The sequence below is a fragment of the Balaenoptera ricei genome, chromosome 6 (genome assembly GCF_028023285.1).
Source record: "Balaenoptera ricei isolate mBalRic1 chromosome 6, mBalRic1.hap2, whole genome shotgun sequence".
Lineage (NCBI taxonomy): Eukaryota > Metazoa > Chordata > Mammalia > Artiodactyla > Balaenopteridae > Balaenoptera > Balaenoptera ricei.
The window spans coordinates 26397155-26414624 of record NC_082644.1 but is presented as its reverse complement, the minus strand read 5'-3'; the positions used below and the strand labels follow the sequence as shown (position 1 = coordinate 26414624).

The following is a 17470-nucleotide window of genomic DNA, read 5'->3' as shown; positions in this document are numbered from 1 at the left end:
AGTCAATTTCTAAATTACTTTACCCTCTTTTAAAAAGATGCATTTTAAAAAGATGGCAGAGATGAGGGTTCCTGAGAAGACCAGAAAGGACATTTGCTTCTCAAAGATACAGGCAAGTTTTTCCTAGGATGACTTTGTTTCCCCCTTGTTTAATATTTACACGCCTCTTAAGATAAACAGGGAGGGTTTGGGGAGTGGTATCTATTGGAGAGTCAATCAACTCGTTCCCCACTGTCAAAGTTCCCTGGGGCTCCTGTGGGGAAATTAGAATCGGACGCCTCAAGTCCAAGGCGTCGCCTGGCCTCTTATAGGTTGTCAGCACAAGGGAAATTGCCCTGCTGTGGAAGTGGCTCCCGGTCCAAATTGGGTGGCCTGTGGAGTCTTAGATGGTGATACTAAATCAGGCTCCTGTGCTCTGGGGGTTAACACAGAAACTTCTATTTGATCCCCGTGGGTAGGGGAAACAGGAGGTGGTGAATATGATGGCGGCATGGGGGGAGGGTGGGCAGTTGGAACAACTGCCGGTGCAGCTTGCTGTTTTGCAAAACACTTGTAACTGCGAGATCCTATAAAAGTTGAGTGAGCCATTCAGGGGCTACCGCCCTTCTGATCCTATATTTTGGGTCCGCACCCTATTACAATAGTATATCATGTGTTTCTTAGTCATAGGCTCAGGGCTAGGTTTCACCCATTTATCTAATATAGGCCCCAAAGGGCTCTCCTTCAGGGTAGATGGAGTGTTTCCCATTGTGTACACCAAAATGCAAAAGACGCAAGCAAATTCTGGCATCAGTGCACACCAAACCAAGACCAAAACCAACGAACCAGTTCCCAAATCGGTTCTGAGGGGGTGTAGTGGTGTAGAGAGCAGCCGTCTGGTCCAGAAGCCCACAGGCAGCTAGGAGGAGCTGTGTTAGTCCAAAGGCTCCGGGACACATAGTCCATTCTCAGCCCAGAAGGAGCAGCCAGGGGGAACCAGTGGGAGGGCTTGACTAATTGACCTTTGTGCCTGCTATAAAGCTTATTGTTTAGCTCTTCGCCAGTAAAATATGGAGGGTTTGTACGTGGCTGCATAAATGGGTCTACGAATGATGGACAAGTGTGGTATTTGTTGCCTCCGGAGTGTGAAGAGACCTAAGTAAGACGAGTTGGGCTTGCTATAGTGTGTTGGGGGTCTGAATAGTTAACAGCTGAGGTTTAGCTGCAAGAGGAACTTCCTGGCTTTTAGAGGATCAGTTAATGCCCAGAAATTTAATAGTTGTGGAGAGCCCTTGAATTTTCTGTGGGGCAGTAGCCCACCTGTATGTTATAGATGGGTCACCAACCATGTTAGGGCCTCGTGCACCAATCTCCTGAGGGGTTCTGGGTTAGAACATCAGTATAGTGCCAGACGGTGCAAGGGGACACCAGGTCTTGCCAAGAAAGACTGTGGGCAATAGCTGGGCTGTTAAGATAGCCAGTAGGCAGACAGGTTAAAACATACTGGGTGCCTTCTGCAGTAAAAGTAGACTGCAGCTGGGACTCCTCAATAACTGGTACTGAATAGAACATAATAGCTAGATTGTCACAGCAAAGTAATTCCCTGGAGCCCTTTGGATATCCTTAATTAACTGGACAGTGTTGGAAATGGGAGCCTTAATAGTGGGGATCAGCATTGATATTTCAGTAGCTGCTTATAAGGCGCCACTCATTAATAGCAGGCTTTAATAGCAGCCAAATGGGGGAATTGAAAAGGAGAAATGGTGTGTTTAATGACTTCTTCTTGTCCTAAATTTTGAATTTTGGGCTGCAATCCCACAGCCCCCTGTCATACATGTTATTGGGGGATATTTACTGTCTTAGGTGGCAGTCTTATGGGCTCCCAATATTCAGCTTCCACCAGGAAGACCAGGGATTTGGGTTTGTTCCAAATGGCGTTGCGGTACATCAAGGCATCCGTAGCTGTAACGGGAAAGGGTAGGGCCAAAGGGGCTACCACCACTACAAGATTTTTAATAAAGATTGTTTCAGTAGTGACAGTCAATGGAAGCTGAATGCTTTCTACTCCCCTGACTATTATGCGTTGTAATCTAACGTGTGGCCCTTGCTTATAATTGAAGGGTTTCCCAGGAAGCACTGTAATTTGAGCTCCAGTTGTCAATGAGAGCCATAAGAAAAGTTGTTTATGTGTGTCCCAAGGATAATTAGAGAAGTATATGGGCAATTGTCCCAGAGGAGGGCCACGCTCCAGGGATCTGCCAGGTCCCTAAGGCAGAGGCCTTGGCAGAGGTCAGGGTACAGGATTCGGAGAGGTGACAGCTGCCCATCACTCCAGTCTGCTGAAGAGTCTGTAACACCTGGGCAAAAATTTCTAACTTGTGCTTGGGCTGTCCCAAGGTTACGTCATTAGGGACCCCGATCTCCAGAGCTGCCAATACAGGGAGGTCTGTTAGTCATCTCATGAAGGATGGAGCTGTGTGAAGCACCACCCCTTGGTGGAGACCAGTAAGGGTCCCAGAAGTCCCTCTATCCCTTAAGGGTCCTCTGTTGGGTTCCTGGCCGATGGGGCAGCGGGGCCCATGTGCCTTTATTGGCAAGCGAGATTTGGGGCTTCAGAAAAATTATCTTTCTCATATCTAGCTACAACATGGATGCAGTCCAATGCCTGTTGTACTGTATCTGACGTTTCTTTGAATTGTAACAGCATGGCTTTATAATTAGGGGGAACACAGTTCTCCCCCTTCCCTTGGAGAAATGTTTTCTAGAAAAATTTGCATTTGTATCATGGTATAGTTACACGTCTCTGTTTCTTGTTCATGCTGGTCATCCGATGTTTTGGTGCAGTGGATGGTGACAGGGAATACCTGGGAGGGAGTTTTCCTCTTTCCTGACTCATATGCTGCCACTTCCCGTTTAGGGTGTCCCAGTCAGCCTCGGTGGGGTCAAGGGATGATTTGCAACAGCAGCAAGAATTGCAGCAACATAGGAGGCACTTACCTCAGCGGCATTTGCCCGCTCGGGGTGCCATGATGCCCCTGGTAGAGCTGCCTCTGTCATGGGTTAGGGCTGTGTGGGGAGCTCATGGATGTATGTTTGGGGTATAGGACGGTTTGGGGTAATAGTAAAGCTGTGTAAAGACTGTGTATGTGTGATCTGGGGAGAGATGAGGGACCTGAGTGCCTTTATGAGTGTACGGTTGGTGTAGCATGGTGCGGCTGGGTGGTGGGGCTGGTTCTGGGTCTTTTGAGGCTCAGTGTGCAGGCATTTGAGAAGAGGTAGGGGTATGCATTTTAATGTTTTGTGTGTTGGATCTGTGTGTATTCAGAGTATAGGGGTTATACATATGCTCATCCTGTAGGGTAAGAGTTTAGGGAGTGTATTTTTGGTGTGGAGGAATTTGCAGAGATTGGGGTTGTCAGTGTAAATTGGGGTTGCTAGCTGTGTGTGTATAATCAGGGGATGTGACAGAGGCTGTTTATAGTATCTCAAGAGGGAGATGGGTGTATGTTTGTATTGGGGATGTGAGTTCATCATGTGTTGTGGGGGGACTATTTAGGAGAAGGTTGAAAACATTGTGTCTCTCTGATGGTATTTTGTGTTTGTCTCAGCCTCTAAGGCATTGTACATACGTGGATGTTCACAGCTGTGGGGGGACTGTATGTGTTATATTTGGATTTGGGGGGTTGTGTCTTATATTAAGAAGTATGTGAGTTTGGTTTGGATGTATTTGGCTATTGTTGAAGGGTTTGTGTGTTTGCATTGGGGGGTTATATGGGGTTGGGTGGATTTTTGTGGGATATGAGGATTTAGGTGTTTGATTATCGGGGGCCGTTGGGGGTGTGATTTTGTATTCAAGACCGTGGCTGTGATTTTATTGGGGTTTGTAGTGCATGTATATTGGAGCAGGAGGGTTCTGGGCACACAGGCATCTGCTTATAGGTAGGGAGTTTGTGTGTTTGAGGATGTTTGGAGCTCTGTGGGGCTGTGTGATGGTGGTACAGGTGACTGTGGGCAGGTGGAGTGTATGTTGGGCTGGAAGGAAAACTCGAGGGCATGTTGGTGACTGTGAGGCGCCCATGTGAACTCCCACGTGGACTGACCTTTGTTCCTTCTGACCTTCTATGGCTTGGACCCATCCTGATCTTCTGTGGCAGCTACTCCCCTGCAATGGTCAGCAATACTCTGCTCATTCTTAGCCAGATGAGTCAGGAAATGTCACTTCCTCTGGCAGCTGGATGTGTCTCTTGCACACATCCTGGAGTCCAGGGTGCAGGACTGGTGGACAGATGCAGAGTGAGGCTGATTCCCCCATGAGCCCTCTCCTCAGTGAGGTGGCCAGGAGGTCAGGGCTGTATCTCCAGAGGGTCAGACATGGCCAGTCCTCTCTAGAATGTGCTGGAGAGGCCAACTCATTGAACAGACCCTGCCAGGAGATAAACAGACCCCGAGGACAATTCCTAAGGGAGAAGTTTATACCTACCCATCTTCCACTTTCTTCTTTGGATGGCCTCTACCACAAGGTAAAAGCTAAGCCCCCTCATACGGCCCTTCTTGGCCTGGTCTTACTGACCGACCAGTCTCTCCCCACATCCTGGCTCACTCTGGGCCCTCTGGTGATAGCAGCATGAGGCCCCCTTGCATGTCAGTTCTCACCTCCTTCCCTTGGCCCATGCTGCCCTTGCTGTTTGTCCTGCTCTTCCTCCCCCAAGGCTGTGAGTCACCTTCTCCAGGTGGGAAGGATCCACTGAAAATGCAAATTTGGGTAATTACTGCATCATCTGAGTCTCTAGCACGTGCCAGGCACTATGACGCTTGCCAAATCCATAAAAACCCCACAAAGCGGGTGTGCTATTAGTTGCACTTTGCAGGTGATGAAGCTGAGGTTCAGAGGTGAGCAACCATGACCAAGTACCCTGTATGTACCAGAATATCAATCAGACTGGTCAACGTATCCAATAAAGCCAAACATTAGTCTGATCAGTACGCCTAGATGCCAGGCTGTAAAGGCGCAAAATATGTCCTAGCAAGAGAAGGAGCAGTGCCAAGTACCCCAGCAAAGAAGCAGAGTTCATATCCTGCTTTCTTAATCAAAATAGCTGCAGATCAACCCACAGTTTCCTACTCTGTTAATAGGAGGAAAATGCCAATGTGCGTTGTCCTATAAAACTACCTTAAGATAGTATGTATGATCCCGAGTGCTTTGGTAATGACCCCAAATCATCATCATGAAGTTGGGATACTTCTTAAAACACTGCAAGTCTTACACACTGGCCTATAGAATCTGTCAAGTCAGTTCTTTGGGTAATGATGGTAGATAGAAGTGGCCCAGAAGGACAGAAGACAGAAAATAGAGCAGAAACTATTTGTCCAGAGGTGACAATGGGTCATAGCCAAGGTTCAAGCATTACTAGGGAGGTGGTGAAAATAGTAATGGGCATAGAGTGTAATAAGTCAAGGATATCTAATGTAGTTTCCAATGAAAGTTTGGGAAAGACATATAACTAAAAAGATAATAGGCTGGGAGGTGAAATAATACAAAACATTTGATATATTTTTTACAAGGATAAAAGAAGATAGAAATGAACATTAAAGAAGTAGATCAAATAGAAAAACTGTAAGATGGTAATAACCTCACAATATGATGAGGCAACTTAGATTTATTTTGTTTAAATAAATGGGTAGCCTATATTTAGAGTAGTTTTAAGTTTAAAGAGAATTTGAGCAGAGTATAGAGTTCCCATACACCCCCTCACATCTATTCCCCAAACCAAAGTTTCCCCTATTATTAACGTCTTGCATTAGTGTGGGGCATTTTTTACAATTGATGAGCCAAAGTTCATACATTCCTATTAACTAATATCCATAGTTTACATTACAGTTTGCTCTGTTGCATATCCTATGGGTTTTGACGAATGTATGACAAGCATTGACCATTACAGTATCATACAGAATAGTTTAAGTGCCCTACCTTTTCCAGGATGTCATATAGCTGAAATCATACAGTATGTATCCATTTCTGTTTGGCCTCTTTCATTTAGCAATATGTGTTTAGGGTTCCTCCATGTCTCTTCCATTTAGTACTCTTATAGCTCAAGCTGCCATAACATAATACTATAGGCTTGGTGACTTTAACAACTCACAGTTCTAGAGGCTTGGAAGTCTAAGATCACGGTGCTGACCAATTCAGTGCCTGGTGAGGGCTCTCTTCCTGGCTTGCAGACAACTGTCTTTTCACTGTGTCCTCACATGGTGGAGAGAGACAGAAAAAACTCTCTGGTTTCCTCTTACAGGGGCACTAATAGAGCCTAATCCTCATGACATCCTTTAGTCTAATTACCTGCCAAAGGCCTCATCTCCAAATACCATCAGTTTGTTAGAGCTTGAATATATGAATTTTGGGGGGACAGAATTCAGTTGATAGCCTCATTCTTCTAACAGTATAAAATATGACGAATAAAGAAAGCTCATCATTAAATTATCTCTTTTCTAGCAATACATAGATATTTACTTGCTTTTTATAAACCATTAACATATTTTAAGGTAAATGAATTAAAGATTTTAAAAAGTCAGGTAGAACAAGATAAGAAATTGTGGGTACAAACATGTTGAAGCAAAAACACGTAAACCCCGCCGTTGCACGGTCTCAAAAATTCAGAGTTCTAAGGTCTGATTTAGGTTTCCACCTCTGGTTCATGCCATTTGCTCTACCACAACAATAGGGATGGGGTAGTATGCTAAAGTTAGGGCATTAAAAAAACCATTAGAAAACAGATACCTCGTTAAACTGAATGTTTATTTGGTGTGAATTGAGGCTGTTTCTTCTTAACTATATGATTCATATTAAAACTTGTCAGGACACAGTAAATTAACTAAACGTAACTTGGGGAGAAGTTTTACTTTCTACGGAGATAAAATTAACCGTTTTAACTCGCACGATTCAATAGCATTTAGTACCTTCACCATGTTGTGCAACCCTTAGTTCTACGTGGTTCAAAAATATTTTTATCGCTGTAAAGGGAAGACCTACCCATGCTTTCTTCTACCTAACCCCTGGGCAGTCACCAATCTGCTTTCTGTCTCTATAGATATATCTATTTGGATATTTCATATAAGTGTAAATTATACAGTATGTGACCACTTATGTCTGGCTTCTTTCACATAGCATAATTTTCAAGGTTCACCCATATTGTAGTGTGTATCATTACCTCATTTCTTTCTTCTTCCCATCTTTAATGAGGTATAATAGAGAAATAAAAATATATATTTAAGATATACAACTTGATGTTTTGATATGCATATACATTTTTGAAATAATTGCCACAATCAAGCCAATTCACATATCCATCACCTCATATAATTACCACTTTCTTTTTTCTTTCTTTATGGTGAGAACACTTCAGATCTACCCTCTTAGCAAATTACAAGTACACAATACAGCATTGTTAACTATATGCACATTGTTGTACACTAGATTTCCAGAAATTATTCACCTTGCATAACTGAAACTTTGCACCTCGTGATCAATACCTGCCAATTTTCCCATCCCCTCATCTACTGTCAACCACTGTTCTGCACCCCACATCTATGACTATTTCAGATTCCACATAAAAGCAGCATCCTGAAGTGTTTGTAGCTGCCTTTCTGTATCTGGCTTATTTCACTTAGCATAATCTCTTTCAGGTTCATCCATGTTGTCACAAATAGCAGCATTTCCTTCATTTTAAAGGCTGAATAATATTCCATCGTATACAGGCATACCTTGGATATATTGCAGGTTTGGTTCCAGACCACCAAAATAAAGCAAATATTGCAACAAAACAAGCCACATGAATTTTTTGGTTTACCCGTGCATATAAAACTTATGTGTAGGGCTTCCCTGGTGGTGCGGTGGTTGAGAATCCGCCTGCCAATACAGGGGACATGGGTTCGAGCCCTGGTCTGGGAAGATCCCACATGCCGCAGAGCAACTGGGCCCGTGAGCCACAATTACTGAGCCTGCGCGTCTGGAGCCTGTGCTCCGCAACAAGAGAGGCTGCTATAGTGAGAGGTCCGCGCACCACGATGAAGAGTGGCCCCCGCTTGCCGCAACTAGAGAAAGCCCTGGCACAGAAACGAAGACCCAACACAACCAAAAATAAATAAATAAATAAATAAATAAATAAATAACTTATGTGTATACTATATTATAGTATGTTAATATGCGATAGCATTATGTCTAAAAAACCAATGTTCATACCTTAATTTTAAAGTAATGCTAATTGGGAAAATGGCACCAATGGACTTAATGCAGGATTGCCACAAACCTTCAAGCTGTAGACAACGTAGTATCGGCAAAGCACAATAAAATGAGATATGCCTGTTTATATACCACACTCTATTTATCCATTCATGAATCTACAGACACTTCGGTTGATCCAATATCTTGGCTACTGTGAAAAGTAAACATGGAAGTGCATATGTCTCTTCACGATACCAATTTCATTTCCTTTTGCTGTATACCCAGAAGTGGGATTGCTGAGTCATAAGGTAGTTGTATTTTTAATGTTTTGAGGAACTTCAATACTGTTTTCCTTAGTGGCTGTATCAACTTATGTACCCAACAAAAATGCGCGAGGGTTCCCTTTTCTCCACATCCTCATCAACACTTGTTATCTTTTGTCTTTTTGATAATTGCCATTGTAACAGGTGTGAGGTGATATCTCATTGTGGTTTGACTTGCATTTCTCTGACAGTTAGTGATGTTGAGCACCTTTTCATACATCTGTTGGCCATTTATATGCCTCCTTTGGAGAAATGTCTATTCAAGTCCTTTGCCCATTTTTAAAACTAAATTTATTTTTTTTATTTATTTATTTTTGGCTGTGTTGGGTCTTTGTTGCTGAGCGTGGGCTTTCTCTGGTTGAGGCGAGTGAGGGCTACTCTGTTGTGGTGCACGGGCTTCTCATTGCAGTTGCTTCTCTCATTGCAGAGCACGATCTCTAGGTGCGCGGGCTTCAGGAGTTGTGGCTCACAGGCTCTAGAGCGCAGGCTCAGTGGTTGTGGTGTGTGGACTTAGTTGCTCCACGGCATGTGGGATCTTCCTGTACCAGGGCTCCAAGCCGTGTCCCCTGCATTGGCAGGTGGATTCTTAAGCACTGCACCACCAGGGAAGTCCCCCATTGGGATTTTAATAGGGATTGCATTGAATCTGTGGATCACTTTGGGTAGTATGGATATTTTAATGATAGTAAATCCTCCAGTTCATGAACATGGGATATCTTTCCATATTATCAGTGTCATCTTTAATTTTCCTCATCCATTTTTTATACTTTTCAATGTAGAGATCTTTCACCCCTTTGGCTAAATTTATTCCTAAGTATTTTATTCTTTGTAATGAAATTAAGAATGGGGTTGTTTTCTTAATTTCCTTTTTTGGGTAGGTCATTCCTTTTGTATAATGACTTCTATATGCTGATTTTATATCCTGCAACTTTACTAAACTCACCTATGAGTTGTAACAGTTTTTTGGTTTTTATTTATTTATTTATTTATGATTGGGTGTGTTGGGTCTTCGTTTCTGTGCGAGGGCTTTCTCTAGTTGTGGCAAGCAGGGGCCACTCTTCATCGCGGTGTGCGGGCCTCTCACTATCGCGGCCTCTTGTTGCGGAGCACAGGCTCCAGACGTGCAGGCTCAGTAGCTGTGGTTCACGGGCCCATTTGCTCCGTGGCATGTGGGATCTTCCCAGACCAGGGCTCGAAGCCGTGTCCCCTGCATTGGCAGGCAGATTCTCAACCACTGCACCACCAGGGAAGCCCCTCTAACAGTTTTTATTGCTGTTGTTGTCGAATCTTTAGGATTTTCTACATGTATGATCATGTCATCTGCAAACAGAGGTAATTTTATTTCTTCCTTTCTGATTTGGATGCATTTTATTTCTTTTTCTTGCCTAATTCCTCCGTCTTCCAGTGCTATGTTGAATAGAAGTGCTTAAGTGTGGACATTCTTGGGTTCTTCCTGATATTAGAGGGACAGCTTTTAGTTTTTCACTGTTGATTAAGATGTTTGCTGTGATCTTTTCTTTTTCATATGCCTTTATTGTGTTGAGGTACATTCCTTCTACACCTAATTTGTTTAGAGTTTTTATCATGAAAGGATGTTGAATTTTGTCAAATCCTTTTCTGCCTCTATTGAGATGATCATATGATTTTTCCTTCATTTTGTTAGTGTGGTGTATCACATTGGTTGATTTGTGTATGTTGAACCATCCTTGCATCCTAGAAATAAATCTGACTTGAGCATGGGGTATGATAATTTAAATTTATTGTTAAAATTGGTTTGCTAATACTTTGTTGAGGATTTTTGCATCTATGTCTATCAAAGATATTGGCTGTAATTTTCTTTTCTTCTAGTGCCTGTGTCTGGCTTTGGTATCGGGGTAATGCTAATATTGTAAAATTAGTTTGGAAGTGTTCCCTCCTATCCATTTTTTTGGATGAGTTTGAAAAGGATTGGTAGTAATTCTTCAAATATTTGGCAAAATTCACCAGGGAAGCCATCTGGTCCTCGATTTTCTATTTTGTTTTTTTTTTAATTATTGATTCAATCTCCATATTTGTTATTGGACTGTTCAGACTTTCTGTGTTATCTTGATTCAGTGTTGGTAGGTTGTATGTTTGTAGGAATTTATCCATTTCTTCTAGATTATCACATTTGTTGGCATAATTGATAATGGACCCTTATGATTCCTTTATTTCTGAGGCATCACTTGTATTGTCTCCTCTTTCATTTCTGATTTTATTGAGTTGTCTTTTGTATTTTTTTCTTTTTTTTTTTTTTTTTAATAGTAATCTTTTTTGTTATATATATTTATTTATTTTTTTTTGGCTGTGTTGGGTCTTCGTTTCTGTGCGAGGGCTTTCTCTAGTTGCGGCAAGCGGGGGCCACTCTTCATCGCGGTGCACGGGCCTCTCACTATCGCGGCCTCTCTTGTTGCGGAGCACAGGCTCCAGACGCGCAGGCTCAGTAGTTGTGGCACACGGGCTTAGTTGCTCCGCGGCATGTGGGATCTTCCCAGACCAGGGCTCGAACCCGTGTCCCCTGCATTAGCAGGCAGATTCTCAACCAATGCGCCGCCAGGGAAGCCCTGTATTTTTTTCTTAATTCATGTAGTCAAGAGTGTTTCAGGTTTATCTTTCCAAAAAACACCACTTAGTTTTGTTTCTATTTTCTATTGTTTTTCTATTCTCTATTTGATTTATTTCTGCTCTAATCTTTACTATTTCCTTCCTTCTGCCAAATTTGAGATGACTTTTTTCTTCTTTTTCTAGTTCCTTGAGGCATAAAGTGAGATTGTTTACTTGAGGTTTTACTTCTCCTTTAATGTATGCATTTATCACTACAAAATTCTCCTGTAGTACTGCTTTTGCTGCATCCCATAAATCTTGGTGTGTTGTGTTTCATTTTAGTTTGTGTCAAGATTCTTTTAAAATTCCCTTTTGATTTTCTCTTTGACCCAATTGTTGCTCAAGACTGTATTATTCAACATGATAAATATAATTAACATTGCTCTGTGTCATGCATGAAGGTTAAGAGAGTAAATCCTAAGAGTTCTCATCACAAGGAAAACATTTTTTTCTTTTTCTTTTATTTTGTGGCCATATGAGATGATGTTCACTAAACTTACTGTGGTAATCATTTCTTGATGTACATAAGTCATATCTTTATGCTGTACACCTAAAACTTATGCAGGGCTCTATGGCAGTTATATCTCAATAAAAGTGGAACGAGGGAAAAGAGTATATTGTTTAGTTTCCACATATTGGTAAATTTTCTTGTTTTCTTTTCTTTATTAGAATTTTGTTTTTAATTTAATTTTTTGCTGTGTTGCGTCTTCGTCACTGCGTGCAGGCTTTCTCTAGTTGCAGTGAGCAGGGGCTACTCTTTGTTGTGGTGCACAGGCTTCTGATTGCGGTGGCTTTTCTTGTTGCGGACAACAGGCTTTAAGGTGCACAGGCTTCAGTAGTTGCAGCACTCGGGTTCAGTAGTTGCGGCACATGGGCCCTAGAGCGCAGGCTCAGTAGTTGTGGTGCACGGGCTTAGTTGCTCTGCATCATGTGAGATCTTTGCTTACCAGGGATTGAACCCATGTCCCCTGCATTGACAGGCAGATTCTTAAAGCACTGTGCCACCAGGGACGTCCAGATATTCCTGTTTTGTTACTATGATGGGATTTCTAGTTTCATACCATTGTGATCAGAAAAGATACTTGAAATTATTTCAGACTTCTTAAATTTGTTAAGACTTGATTGTGGCCTAACATATTATCTATTCTGGAGAATGTTGTGTGTGTACTTGAAATGAACGTGTATGTGCTGCTGTTGGATGAAATGTTTTGTATATGTCTGTAAGGACCATATGGTCCATAGTGTTGTTCAAGTCACGTTTGTTGATTGATTTTCCGTCTGGGTGTTCTATCCATTATTGTAACTGGGTTATTGAAGTCCCTTACTATTCCTGTACTGCAATCAATTTCTCCATTTAATTTCGATATTTCCTTTAGAGCTTTATGTGCTCTGATGCTGGATGCATATATAATTGTTATATCCTCCTGTTGAGTTGACTCTTTTATTATCATATAGAAACCTTCTTTGTCTATACAGACAATTTTTGACTTAATGTCTATTTTGTCTGTTATGCATATAGGAACTCTCACTTTGTTTTGGTTGCCATTTGCATGGAGTATCTTTTTCCGTCCCTTCACTTTGAGCCTGTATTTGTCTTTTAATCTAAAATGAGTCTCTTGTAGACAACATAAGGTTGGATATTGTTTTTTTATCCATTCAGCCACTCTATGCCTTTTGATTGGGAAGATTAATCCATGTATATTAAACTAATTATCAATCAGTAAGGACTTACTATTGCTGTTTTGTTAATTGTCTTATGTGTGTTTTGCAGCTGTTTTGTCCTCTTTCTCTGTAGCTTTATTTCATTGTTGTTTGATCTTTTTTTTGGAATGATTTACTTTGATCCTTTTCTCTTTATCTTTTGTTTATTTATAGTAGGCCTTTTCTTTGTGGTTAACTGAAGGCTACATAGAAACCTTGTAGTTCTAAACATCTATTCTTTTACTCCCACCCAACCTTTGTGTCCTTATAGTCAGTTTCCTTCTTTGTATATTGTTAACAAATTTTAACTTTTATCTCAGTGTTAAAGTACTTTATACAGCACCATTACAGTGTTATTATGCTATATTTGTCTGTGTGTGTATGAGTTTACCATTGAAATTTATGCTTTTGTTTGCTTTTGCATTTCTGTTAACATGTTTTCATTTCAAAGTGATCTCCCTTAAGCATTTCTTATAAGGAAGGTCTAGTAGTGATGAACTCACTTTGATTTTGTTGACTTTATCTCTCCTTTATTTTTAAAGCATAATTTTGCTAGGTATGGTCATTTTTGCTTACAGGTTTTTTTTTTTTTTTCGGTACTTTGAATATATCATCCAACTTTCTCCTGACCTTTAAGGTTTCTGCTGAGAAATTCACAAATTGTTTTCTGGGAGTTCCCTCATATGTTCCAAGTCACTTTTCTCTTGTTCCTTTCAATATTCTCTCTTTGTACTTCACACTTAACAAGTTGATTATAACGTGATTGCGTGTAGTCTTCTTTGTGTTGATCCTATATTGAGCCCTTTGAACTTACTTCTACTGCTACACTATTTATTTTCTAGATATCTTATATCCTTTTTGTTCTTCAGTTCCTTCATTATTACATTCTTTTGTTGTTGATGTGTTTCCCAGTTTACCATTTTGATTCTCTTCTTATTTCTTTTCTGTATATTTGTGAGGTAGTTTTCTTAGTGCTTATCCTAGGGGTTAAAGTAAACATCTTAAGTTTATGAAAAAACAAATTTGAAGTAATGACATTTTCATTTAATAATAACAAAAATTCTGCTTATTTACATCCCGCATCCTCGTTTACACTGCACTTGTCACAAATGACATCCTTATGCATTGTGTGCCCATTAATAGCCTTATAATAACTATTTTATATATTTGTCTTTTAAATCACATTTTGAAAAGAGGCGTTACAAACCCTAACTGCAAATGTGTTGGCCTTTTAAACTTAGTGTAGTTCCCTTTACCATTGTCCTTTAATTCTTCATATGATTTCAAGTTACGTTTCATTTCAGCCTGAAGGATTCCTTTAACAGTTCTTATTGAGCAGATCTACTAGTAATGAACTTCATCAGTGTTTCTTTATATGAATGTCTTAATTTTCCTTTATTTAAAAAAAATCTGGTAAAATATACATAACATAAAATTTATCATCTTAACAATTTAAGAGTGCAGGCCAGAGGCATGAAATATATTTACACTGCTGTGCTATCATTACCATCATCCATCCACAGAACTTTTCATCTTGCAAAACTATAATAGTCTGTACTCATGAAACAACAACTCTCCATTTCCCTTGCCCCCTCACCCCTGGAAACCACCATTGTACTTTCCATCTCTGTGAATTTGATTACGCTATGTACTTCATATAAGTGGGATCATACAGTATTTGTCCTCTTGTGACTGGCTTATTTTACTTAGCGTAATGCCTGAAGGTTGATCCATGTTGTAGCATGTGTCAGAATTCCCTTCCTTTTTAAGACTGAATATTGATTTATTGTTTGTATAGGCCACATTTTGTATATCTCTTCATCCCTCAATGGACCTTTGAGTTTTTTCACCTTTTGCCTATAGCGAATAATTCTGCTATGAACATGGGTGAACACATAACTCTTTGAGTTCATAATTTCAATTCTTTTTGAGTATTTAATAGGAACTCGAATTATGGGATCATATGGTAATTCTATTTTTAATGTTTTGAGGAACGACCATACTGTTTTCCTTTCTGTGTGCACCATTTTCCATACCCACCAACAGTGTACAAGTGTATACATACTGGATATTAACCTTATCAGCTATAGGATTTGCAAATATTTTCTCCCATTCAGGAGGTTCGTTTTATTTTTTGATGAAAGAAGTATTTTTAAATTCTGAATACCTAGTTTATCTATTTCTTTTATTACCTCCACTTTTGGTGTCATATTCAAGAACTCTTTGCCAAATTTCATGTCATGGTTTTCTTCCCAGAACATTCTTCTAAGAGTTTTATAGTTTTAGGTCTCACATTTAGGTCTTTGATTCACTGAGTTAATTTCTGTATGTGGTGTAAGGTAAGGGTCTACCGTCATTCTTTTGAATGTGGATTTTTTTTTCCAGTACCATTTGTTGAAATCGCTATCCTTTCCCCATTAGGTGGTCTTGGCACTCCTGTTGAAAATCATTTGGTGATGTATATACGGGTTTACTTCTGGGTTTCTATTTTGTTCCACTGGCCTATTCTCCGTCCTGTATGTGTGTTTATGCCAATACTATGTTAATTACTGTGGTTGTGTAGTCGGTTTTGAAATCAAGAAATTTGAAACTTCAAATTTTGTTCTTTTCACACATTATTTTGATTATTCAGGCCTTTTAAATTCCATATGAACTTTAGGATGAATTTTACTACTTCTGAAAAAACCTCACTGTGATGTTTAAAGAGATTGCTTTTAATCCGTACATCCCTTTAAGTCGTGTTGACATATTAACAACATTAAGTCTTCCAATCTGTGGACTCAAGATGCCTTTACATTTATTGGTGTCTTCATTAATTTCCTTCAGCAACGTTTTCTAGTTTCCAATGTACATGTCTTTTGTCCCGCTGGTTAAGTTATTCCTCGTTTTTTACTATATTTCATGATATTTTAAATGGTATTTTTTTTTTTTACTTTTCTTTTCAAAATTTTCATTCTTAGTGTATAGAGAAACAACTGATTTTTGAGTGTTGATTTTGTATCTGGCAAATTTTCTAAATTCATTTATTAATTCTAACAGGGTTTTTTTGGTGCATGTGTGTTGTCTCTGAACAAATATAATTTCATTTCTTCTTTTCTGATTTAGATACCTTTTATTTTTTATCTTGCCTTATTTATTTGGCTAGGAATTCCAGTACTTTGCTGAATAGAAGTGGTGACAACAGGCATCCTTCCTTTGTTCCTGATCTTAGGGAGAAAGATTTCACCACTGAATATAATAGCTGTTGGTTTTCTATCTGTGACCTTTGTTATGTTGAAGTCATCAACTTGTATTCCTGGTTTGTTGAGTTTTTTTTTTTAATCATAAAATGGCATTGAATTTTGTCAAATGTTTTTTCTGCATCAATTAAGATGATCACATGGAGTTTAGTCCCTTCAATCTGTTTACATGCTATACTACATTGATTGATTTTCATATGTTGAACCAACCTTGCCTTGCAAGAATAAATCCCATTTGGTCATGATGTATAATCCTTATAATGGGCTGTTCTGTCTCTTATTATTTTTTAAAGGGTTTTTGCATCAGTATTCATAAGGGATATTGGTCTGTAGTGTACTTTTCTTGTAGTGTCTTTAGGTTTGTAATTGATGTAAGGTTAACCTCATAGAATGAGTGAAGATACATTCTCTCCTCTTAAATTGTTTGGAAGAACTTGAGAAGGATTGGTGTTAATTCTTCTTTAAGGTGTTGGTAGAATTCACCATGAAGATACCTGGTGCTGGGCGTTCAGTTGTTGGGAGATTTTTGATAACAGATTCCATATCTTAACTTCTAGATCTGTTCAGATTTTGTATTTCTTGGTAGGATGTGTGTTTCTAGGAATGTGTTCATTTCATCTAAGTTATCAAATTAGTTGGTATACAACTGTCAATAGTACTCTATTGTAAGCCTTTTTATCTCTACAAAATTGGTAGTAACGCCCCTTTCTTCATTTCTGATTTTACATATTTTGTTCTTATCTCTTTTTTAAATAGTCAATCTAAGTAGTTTTGTCAATTTTGTTGATCGTTTTCCTCTTTTTACAGCTATTTTGAGGCATAACTGACAAAACTGTAATATATCTAAAACGTATAACATGATTATTTGATATACGTATATATTGTGAAAGGATTCTCACAATCAAGTTAATTAACATACCCATCACCTGTCATATATTTACTTTCTGTGTGTGAGGACACAAATTCTACTCTCTCAGAAATTTTCAGTTACAGAATACAGCATCATCAGTTAGTCCCCATGTTATACATTAGCTCCTCAGACCTTATTCCTTCATTTTATCCCTCATGTTATAACTGAAAATTTGTATCCATTTACCAGCGTGTTCCCATTCCCCCCCATGCCCAACTGCAGGCAACAATTCCTGCTCTGTGTTTCTATGATTCCAACTTTTTTTTAGATTCCACACATAAGTGATAACATGCAGCATTTGTCTTTTCTCCATCAGGCTTATTTCACTTAGCATAATGTTCTCCAGGCTCATTCATGTTCTTGCAAGTGTAAGGATTTACTTTAAGGCTGAATAATATCTCATTGTGTGCTATTATTCATTGTAACTATGTTACAATTTGATGCTTTGGATCTGTAAATGTTACAGGTAAAAGTAAGA

General features: G+C 39.5%; 1 long non-coding RNA gene across 12 annotated transcripts in view; it reads left to right on the top strand.

The window, feature by feature from the left end:
• The window catches only part of LOC132366898 (uncharacterized), a 78185-nt gene that overhangs the window by 12787 nt on the left and 47928 nt on the right, over nucleotides 1-17470 (top strand). The gene's annotated exons all lie outside the window — the stretch shown is intronic.